At 36.2% G+C, this 10513-nt stretch overlaps 1 pseudogene; it reads left to right on the top strand.

Annotated features, from left to right (window-relative positions):
* The first annotated feature begins 1142 nt into the window (after positions 1-1142).
* On the top strand, positions 1143-10065 carry LOC148692386 (uncharacterized; annotated as a pseudogene).
* Positions 10066-10513: the final 448 nt, after the last annotated feature.

Raw genomic sequence — 10513 nt, 5'->3', positions numbered from 1 at the left:
TTGGTAGGAGTATCATGCCTTTCATAGTTATGAATGCCTTGTCAATGGCTATGATTTTTATAGAACTTAATAATCTTTGATATGTATCTCTATCATCCAGTTCATATAGGGAACTTGATAAGAATAATTTGATTGCGTCGCTGAGTCCAATTCAATGAATTTAGGGAAATCTGATGGTTAATTTGTGCAGTTCACAGTTAACTTGGGGCATTATCAATCATGGTTTAGAGGAATAGTAATTGGAGATTGATTTTTGTTGCATATGTGTCATGTGTGGAGAAGGACTCTCTAGCTAGCCTTTCACCCCCTTCATTCACCCTAATTTAGTATCAATTAGTTTATTTTCTGCAAGTTACTTAGTATCTTGAGTCAAGTTAAGTCTAGAATTCGTCCAAATCACCCTTTAGTTCCTATTTTGAGTTAATTTGTTTGTTTTGCACTATTTTGAGTCAGTTTGGTCAGTTTTGAGTCATTGGAGTCTAGTTTTGCGTTTTTAAGTCTAATTTGTGTTGACTAGCATCCTTTCTAATCCTCGGCCTAGAACGATCCCTACTTATGTATACAATAATTGTCTAAAAAGGGTTTAATTTGTGTGTTAGTTTCTACCACATCAGAATTCAACTCCTTCTAACCGTATTCCACCAAATGTGCCTTTTCCTCGCGAGTTTATGCAATCAAAGAAAGAAGAGAATGAAAAAGACATCTTAGAAACCTTTAGGAAGGTACAAGTCAATATCCCACTTCTTGATGCAATAAAGCAAGTTCCAAAGTATGCTAAATTTTTGAAAGAGCTTTGTACAACAAGGAGACGAATCTCGAACAAGGAAGTTGTACGGGTAAGTGAAAATGTTTCTGCAGTTTTGCCAAGAAAACTGCCACCTAAATGCAAGAATCCAGGTAGTTTCACAATCCTTTGTGTTATTGGCAATACCAAGTTTGAACATGCTATGCTAGATTTAGGTGCTTCCATTAATGTAATGCTTTACTCTATCTATGCATCTATGAATCTAGGACAACTTAAAAATGATGGTGTTATTATTCAATTAGCTGATCGTTCTAATGCATATCCGAAAGGAGTTCTGGAAGATGTTTTGGTGCAGGTTAACCACTTGATCTTTCCAGCAAATTTTTATATACTTAAGATGGAAGATTCAGCCCATTCTACGCTATTGCCAATCTTACTTGGAAGACCTTTCATGAAAACAACCTGAACCAAGATAGATGTGTTCATGGGGACATTAACAATGGAATTTGATGGCGATGTCATTGACTTTAATATTTCTGAAGCTATAAGGTATAATATTGATGATCATTCTTGCTTTTCTATTGATGTAGTTGATTCTTTGGCGCAGGAATATCTCGAATTCTTAAATAGGGATGTCCTTGAAACAACCATTACCGAAGGAATTGGACTCAAAACCAATGTGACCGAGCCTCATCATGCAGAAATGGTCAAGATGGTGGCTTCCCTTGAGTCTTTGCCACAACACATTGGTAAGCCTCCAATCCCAATTCCAATTCCTGTTTCTACTAATAAGTTGTTATTTTCAGTGATTTAGGCACTTTCTCTTGAGCTTAAACTGTTATCGAATCATTTGAAGTATGTTTTCTTGGGAGATAAAGAGACTTTGCCAGTTATAGTCTCTTCAACACTCAGGGCATTAGAGGAGGAGAAACTGATTAGGGTGTTGAAAGAGTACAAAACAACCATTGGATAGATCGCATACTTTTAGAGAAGGGGGCTAAACCAACTCGAGAAGATCAACCCCGACTCAACCCTTCTATGATGGAAGTTGTGAAAAAAGAGATCATCAAGCTTTTTGATTGTGGAGTCATTTATCCAATTTCGGTTAGTCATTGGGTTTCAGTGGTTCAAGTAGTACCAAAGAAATCTGGAGCCACTGTGGTAAAGAATGCAGATAATGAACTTGTGCCCACTCGTATCCAAACAGGTTGGAGAGTTTGTATTGACTATAGGAAGCTCAACACTACCACAAGGAAAGACCATTCTCCTCTACCATTCATTGATCAAATGCTTGAAAGGTTAGCTGGTCATTCTTTTTATTGCTTTCTTGGTGGTTATTCGGGATATAATCAGATTGTTATAGCTCCAAATGATTAAGAAAATACTACTTTTACTTGTCCATTTGGTACTTTTGCTTATCGTCGAATGCCATTTGGTTTATGTATTGCACTAGCCATCTTTCAAAGATGTTTGGTAAGTATCTTTTCAGATTTTGTTGAGAAGATTATTGAAGTTTTCATGGATGATTTTAGTGTCTTTGGTGATTCTTTTGATGATTGTCTAACTAATCTCACTTTGATATTGAAACGCTACATCGAAACTAACCTTGTTTTAAATTGGAAAAAATGTCACTTCATGGTAAAATAAGGTATAGTTTTAGGTCATATAGTTTCAGAAAAAGGAATTGAAGTCGATAAATCTAAAATAGATCTTGTACGTTACTTACCCTCTCCCATTTCGGTGAGAGAGGTTCGTTCTTTCCTTGGACATGCAGGATTCTATAGACATTTTATCAAAGATTTCTCAAAGATTTCAACACCCTTGTGCCAACTTTTACAAAAGGATGTGCCATTTGTGTTTGATGAGGAATGTGAGAAGGCATTCAAGCACCTCAAAAAGATGCTAACTTCGGCATCTATCATTGTTCCACTAGATTGGGGTCTTGCTTTTGAGCTTATGTACGATGCTTCAAATTATGCTTTAGGGGCTATTTTGGGATAAAGAAAGGATAAGAAGCTGCATGTCATCTACTACGCTTCTCGGACCTTGAATGATGCTCATTTGAATTAATCCACTGAAAAAGAACTCCTTGTTGTTGTGTTTTCTTTAGATAAGTTTCGTTCTTATTTACTTGGAACTAAAGTGATCATTTACTCTGACCACGCAGCTTTGAAGTACTTACTTACGAAGAAAGAAGCCAAGCCAAGGCTTATTCGCTGGATTCTTCTTCTCCAAGAGTTTGACGTGGAACTCCGAGACAAAAAAGGTAGCGAAAATGTAGTAGCTAACCATTTGAGTCGTTTGGTACATGAAGAAGACCCTTTACCTATTCTAGAGACATTCCCAGATGAACAGTTGCTGGTCATTAAGGTAAGTGAGCCATGGTATGCTGATATTATGAATTATATTGTATATAAACAAGTTCCGAACACCATAAATAGGCACCAACGTGATAAACATAAAAAAGAGGCACGATTTATGTATGGGATGATCCTTATTTGTGGAAATATTACCCTGATCAAATTGTTCATAGATGTGTGCATGATTCTGAATTCAATTCAATTTTAACTTTCTGTCACACGCATGCTTGTGGAGGTCATTTTCGTACCCAACGAACAACACTCAAAGTTCTAGAATGTGGATTTTATTGGCCTACTATATTTAAAGATGCTAGAATTTTTTGCATGACTTGTGATCGTTGTCAAAGAACAGGCAATATAGGTTCAAGAGATCAAATGTCGCAAACTCCTATATTTTTTGTTGAGATTTTTGATGTTTGGGGCATTGACTTCATGGGTCTTTTTCCTTCCTCTCATGGTTTCAGTTATATTTTACTTGTTGTAGATTATGTTTGAAAATGGGTGGAAGCAAAAGCCACCCGTACTAATGATTCCAAATTGGTTGCAGATTTTGTCAAAACGAACATATTTGCCAGGTTTGCAATGCCGAGAGTAATTATAAGTGATGGGGGTTCTTATTTTGGTAATCGAACCATAAAGGCACTGCTAAAAAAATATAATGTCACACATAAGGTTTTGACACCTTATCATCCTCAAACAAGTGGGCAAGGCGAAGTTTCTAACCGAGAAATCAAGCAAATCTTGGAGAAGACAGTTGGACCAACTCGAAAGGATTAGAGCTTGTGTTTGAATGATGCATTGTGGGCATATTGTATTGCCTACAAAACACCAATTGGAATGTCTCATTTTCGGCTCATTTATGGGAAACCATGTGATCTTCTAGTTGAATTGAAGCACCATGCACATTGGGCAGTCAAGACTTTCAACATGAACATTGATGCTGTTGACCTTCATAGGAAGTTACAATTGAATGAGCTTGAGGAAATTCGGAATGAGGCTTATGAGAACGCTCATATTTACAAGGAGAAAACAAGGGCTTTCCATGATAAGATGATCCATAGTAAAACATTTTCTGTTGGGCAGAAAGTGTTGCTTTTCAACTCTCGCCTTTGATTGTTTCCAGGTAAGTTATGTTCTAAATGGATTGGTCCCCTTGTTATTACTAATGTTTTTCCCTATGGTGCAATCCAAATTCAAAGTTTAAAGAAGGGGAATGAATTCAAAGTGAATGGACACCATTTGAAGCCTTACTAGTATCGTCCGGCTGGATGACGTTAAAGCAAGCGCTTCTTGGGAGGCAACCCAGAGACTTTGGAATTTTCGGCTCCTATAATCAGATTTGCTCTCTTTTACCCTTCTCTTTATTGTTTTTACTTTGCCATGATTGTCTTGTTTGCTAGTTATCTTTTATTGCTTTCGTGTTTAAGTTTATTTTTGAAACATTGAGGACAATGTTTGGTTTAAGTGTTGGGGGGGGGGTAAACAGATTGCTTTTCATGACATATTTTCGAATTTCATCACCTATCACTTCTAATATTGTTATTCACTGTTTTAAAGTGTTAATTGTGTGTCATAAAAAAATTTTGAAAAAAAAAATTGAAAAAAGCTTGAGAAAATATCAAAAAGAGTCATTTTTGTTGCTTGTTTGTGTCTTAGGGTACCTTCCAACACAATGATGAGGATTTGGTTTTTAATTGCATGACTGTTAAAGAAAGTTACAAACATGGGTGGAAGTTTGATATGCACTTTGATTAATACTTAGTTATAGTTGTCATTTACGAATTCACTGTAATCACAAAGAGAAAAAAAATCAGTTTTTGTAACATGCTTGAAGGAAGAAAGTCCAACTAACGCTACAACCCTGTGAGACTTGAGCCTATTCTTTGTTTGGAGAGTTATTAATTTGTGATATTTTTGTTTTCTAATGTCGTTGCATGATCTCATTATCTCTTTGCTTGGTTGCTACTTAGAATGCTTTTTCATCATTTTAGTTCCAAATACTAGAACTCATGCCCGTTTCATTCAAAGCATAAAATTGATTGCATAACAAATAACAAGATGAAGTTGTTTAGTTACCACTAGAGCCAAAAATCCTTATCCCTTGCATATGTATTGTAGGTTTAACCCCTTTGAGCCTTATTTAGCCTATTTAGCCTATTTTCTTTGTTAGCTTGCATTATCCCTACCTAGCCTAGTATAGGAATATCCATACCCTTGTTCTTAAAGAATAGTGGAGCATGACTTGTTAGGAATTCCTTTTGATTTACGATTTGCAGAAAAACAAGTGTAGGGGAAGAATTTGCTCTTTTGAATCCAATGAAGTAGTGCGCGTACGTTTGGAAAAAAAAAAAAAAAGAAAAAAAAACTATTGAAAAGAAGAAGTGAGAATGGGTTGATAAGTGTTGGTTGTTGAAGAAAGGTCCAAAAATATGAATCTGACCCTAAAGTTGTATGAATCTCCCCCTTTGTGTTTAAAGTTGGGTGCTGCAAGCAAAAGTTGAGATTTCATTACTTTGCTTACTATCACTTTAAGAACCTTTGTTTATCCTTAACCTTTCTTTGTTAGGCAATACCTTAGCCCCATTACAACCCTTAGACTTCTATCTTGATTGTTATGTTATTCAATATGTTGAGTTTGAAATTGGTACGAGCATATGGAATCCCTGGTTCTTGTTTCTAAGTAGTGACATTCCATTCATGAGATCATATACATGTTTGTATTAATAATTCCAAAAAAGTGCCTTCTTATTGTAACATATGTGAGTGCTAGTCTACATCTTTACATCAATCTTCTCACATATACTTAGTATAGGGAGTGTAGTCAGAAAATCTGTGTGAAAATAGAGAGTATATCCGGTGAGGAATTGAGTGAATTCTCTAAGGCATGTTAACTACATTCAAATGTTGTTTTAATTGATTAAATGCGAGCTTGTGAATGGTTACTGCGGTTGAGTATAAACTCAAAGTAAGGATGGCTAAAATCTATGTGAGTAGTGATTTTTAACATGTCATGTTTCATTGGAAATCCTTGAGGCAATTGTTGGAAGGTTTAGGTTTTGTTTTGTTTGTTTTGCTCGGAGACTAGCAAAAGCTAAGTGTGGGGGAATTTGATAGGAGTGTATTTATGCGACTTTGTTATCTTATTTCTTTGCATTTACTTCATTAATTTCTATTTCTTTTGGTAATTTATTTTATTTTCGTATTATTGTAGGTCCAATTGGTAAATATGACAATAAATGGCCAAATGGAGCAATTTGGAGCAGTTTTGGACTTGGATTGGATAGCACGCGTGGAGAGCATTTGGGCTGGACATTTTTTGGTGTTTAACATGTGCTAAACATGTGCTAAGATTTGGTGGAATCAAAGTTGAAGCTTGGAAGACAAGGAAATACATAATCTTATCCGACCTTATCCAAACTTATCTCATCTTATCCAGTCTTATCTTATCTTATCTAATCTCATTTTAGGAGTCCTAAGATAATTCAAACACCCTAGTTGTTTTTCTCCTTGGATTCAGCCATGCCCTACCATATATATATATATATATATATATTTTTTCCGCAGTAAGCAAGGAGAGAGACGTGTGCCGCACGTTTATTAAAAGCTTGTGCCGTAACCTGTAACGGCTAGAGAAGAAAGAGTGTGCCGCATATTGCATTCAACCATTGGAGATTTCCAGAGTTCTTTCTACCCTTGTTTAGTTTCAATGTTTATTTTAGATTGCTGTTTAATTATGATGAACATGAGTAACTAAATTTCTTTTTAGTTAGAGGTGAATTCGAAGCCGTAATCATATGTTTTATATAAATTGATTACATCCAGTTCTTGTTTCATAAAATATGAATGCGATTTACTTATCTGTTTTATAGAGAACTTATTCTTGTATGCTTATTAAGGATGCATACTTAGTTTGCATGCAGGGATTTGATTATAGAATATAAGGGAAGTTCACCTAATCGTTATGAACTTATATTTGCAAGTAGTAAAAGTCACTAGTCATAATTGAGTTAAGTAAATTCTTGGCAGGAGTATCATGCTTTTCATAGTTACGAATGCCTTGTCAATGCTTATGATTTTCATAGAACTTAATGATCTTTGAGATGTATCTCTATCATGCTTTTCATAGTTAGGGAACTTGAGAAGAATAATTTGGTTGCGTCGCTGAGTCCAATTCAATGAACCTAGGAAAATCTAAGAGTTAATTTGTGCAGTTCACAGTTAATTTGGGGGATTGTCATTCATGGTTTATAGAAATAATAACTGGAAATCGATTTGTAGGCATATGTTTCATGTGTGGAGAACAATCCTCTAGCTAGCCTTTCACCTATATCTCGTACAAGACCTAATTCGTTTGCTGCAATTTACTTTATTTTTATTAAAATTCGTCCAAAAATCCCCCTCAGTTCTTATTTTGTGTTAGTCTACTTTAGTTTTTAGTTTCTAAGTTTAATTTGTGTTGATTAGCATCCCTCCTAATCCCCGGCCTAGAACGATCCCTACTTGCTCATAATACAATTGTCTAAATTATAGGGTTTAATTTGTGTGCTAATTTATACCACATCATCTGATAGTATCTACACTAAGGGAATGGGGGTGGGCTAAGTCTTACAATAGGTTTGTTATAATAATGTGGTTCAACTTCATCTTTAGCGAAAATCGAACCTAATACCTCTCACTTACATGTGAAGAAGAATACCTCTCACTTAACTTGAAGACTTGCATCATAAACGTGGCGTCTGATGTGATCATTGTGGAGCCAAAAATAATCAAGAGACGACACGTGGATTTTTGGGTTAAAAGGACAAAATTACCCTCGAGGCATACCGGGTTTCCTACGCACGAGCAGCGGGCAAGCATCCCCCAACCAAGCCAAAAGTGCCCAAAATAGGTAACAAATTCAGAATTATTTCATCCATCCTCATCTTATATTCCCTACAAGGTATTTACTCCATAACCTTCAAAACATTCCATATAAATTGAGTGAATTGGCCAATTAATGGATTTATTACCTAATTAGTCCATTAATTGCCAAATACCTCACTCATTAGATCCTAAAAAACATCCAAAGGCCGGCCACTCTGTAACAACCCAACCCAAAAATTTACGTTTTTATTGAGGGAATTGACGAAAATGCCCTAGAGGCAAGGATTTTGACTTCTGCTGACCATCGTCTAGTGGAATGTATGACTTATTCTTTCAGCGTAGTTGTGTAGTACTCGTTGATATGAACGCATAGGTGAAAGCCGCTTGCGAGTCCGAATTATAACGATATAGTCATAGGCATTTGAAAATTTTTATTTAAAGTTAGTTAAATAATTGGAGCTCCCATTTTGGTGGGAAGGAAGCTAACCAGATTTTAAGGGAAGGTGAAGGGACCAATTAGGAGGAGGAGAAAGGAGGGAAAGGAGAGAGGAAAAAGAACAAAGGTAAGTAATGATAGTTAATTTAATTAGTGTCTAATTGGACTTATCACCGATGATTACTCTCGAAAGTAAATAGTTCGGGAGTGGGGTGTTACAGTTATGCATTTCATGCCATTTGTATATATGTTTATATATCTGAAAATATTATGATATTGTTGAATTTCAGATTTACATCATGACATATTCACATGTATATTACCTAAACCTAATTATTATGAATGCTTTGAAGTGCCAAATGATGTTGCGAACGTCCAGGTAAGCTTCAGGTGAGTACATGTTGATGGTAGTGATAGTAGTGAGTATGATTGTGTTGAGATATGTTAGAGCTTATAAACCTGCACTTCGGTGTTAGTGCTCCGCTCGTGGCCAGAGCCTAGCCTTCACATGATCGTTTACCTTCCGCACCACACACTCACCTTGGATCGAAGGTAGGTGCCAGCCTGACGTACAGACCACTTTAGGTGGTTCCGACTCGTAGGTGACTTGCGATACTTCGCAAAGCCTTCACATGATCATAGCACTTGAGCATATTTATTTACACCCAGCCTGTCGTACAGACTACTTTAGGTGGTTCCGACTCGTGTGCAGGAATTGGTAAATAAGCTAAATGATGAGATATGTGATGATATGTGATGAGATATGGATAAGTCGTACATGTCACTATAGTTGACTCCGACTTATATGCTAGCTATGAATGATGAGATATGTGATGAGATATGGATAAGTCGTACAGGTCACTATAGGTGACTCCGACTTATATGCTATCTATGATTGATGAGATATGTGATGCTATGTGATGAGATATGGATAAGTCGTACAGGTCACTATAGGTGACTCCGACTTATATACTAACTATGATTGATGAGATATGTGATGATATGTGATGAGATATGGATAAGTTGTACAAGTCACTATAGGTGACTCCGACTTATGTGCTAGCATTGATTAATGTGATATGTGTACAGTTGTACAGACCATCATAGGTGATTCTAACTTGCATGCTAGTATGGTTTATTAAGCACGTGATTAATTTGTATTGCTAATGAGATGCTGGATAGTGGCATACTTCCGGGTTTACTATTAGTATACTTTTGATTTCATACTTTTACGTAGTATGATTTGTTGGAAACTATATAGATCTTATGGCGAGGGGTTACTACCTATGATAATGGAAATGATTTTGAAAATCTTTGTTTCGACCACTCACTCTTTCTATTTTTGCACCCCTCCAGGTTCTAATAGCAAAGTTCCGTATCGACGAGGACGTGTGGCACTCCCAGTTTAGGTGGCTCCTTATGATGGTATAATCATTATCTTACCTTACTGTGCTTACTTATGCTCTATATCACGCGTAAAATGGGTCCATACTCGCTCATCGCGTATTTATGTATATAGGCACTTTTAAGTTTAAATTTATTCACATTTTACACATTATCACATTCTATGGCTTTGTCAGCTTCCAGGTGTCAGTCAGCAAAGCTCGATTCGGAATCCTAGTGGACTTTCCGGGTTGGGATGTGTCAATTTGGTATCATAGCATAAGTTGGGCAGTATTACGTTCATCACATGCGTGATGTAAGCATTCTCGGTTCTTGAGGTCTAATGTTTGAATCTTGCCACCTCGTCGAATACCAAAAATATGTTAGTTGTTCCTAAGTATTAGACAGATTTGACAACTTGTCGATGTTTTAGAAAGTCATTTTGGCGAACGCCTCTAAATTATAAGGGAAGAATTTCCCTGCCGAGGAAAGAAGGGGATTTGGGATGAGTTGATGGCCCTGAAGCAGGACTATTATATTGATAATTGTGTATCTCAGGGGGAGAATCTCCAATCAATTACTAATTCCCTACATTATTGTTGGTGCTATACTCGTCATTTTGATGAGCATTTATATAGTATGCTTTGAAAACAGTTACCTTTGACATTAAATTCCTCAAATATTACCTTTGTGTAAATTGGTACTTCACTTGAAAGATGTGATTTC

This window comes from Pyrus communis, chromosome 12 (assembly GCF_041283825.1).
Source record: "Pyrus communis isolate YQ-2024b chromosome 12, ASM4128382v1, whole genome shotgun sequence".
Lineage (NCBI taxonomy): Eukaryota > Viridiplantae > Streptophyta > Magnoliopsida > Rosales > Rosaceae > Pyrus > Pyrus communis.
Note: the sequence above shows the minus strand (reverse complement) of the source record. Positions and strands in the feature narration are given on the sequence as shown.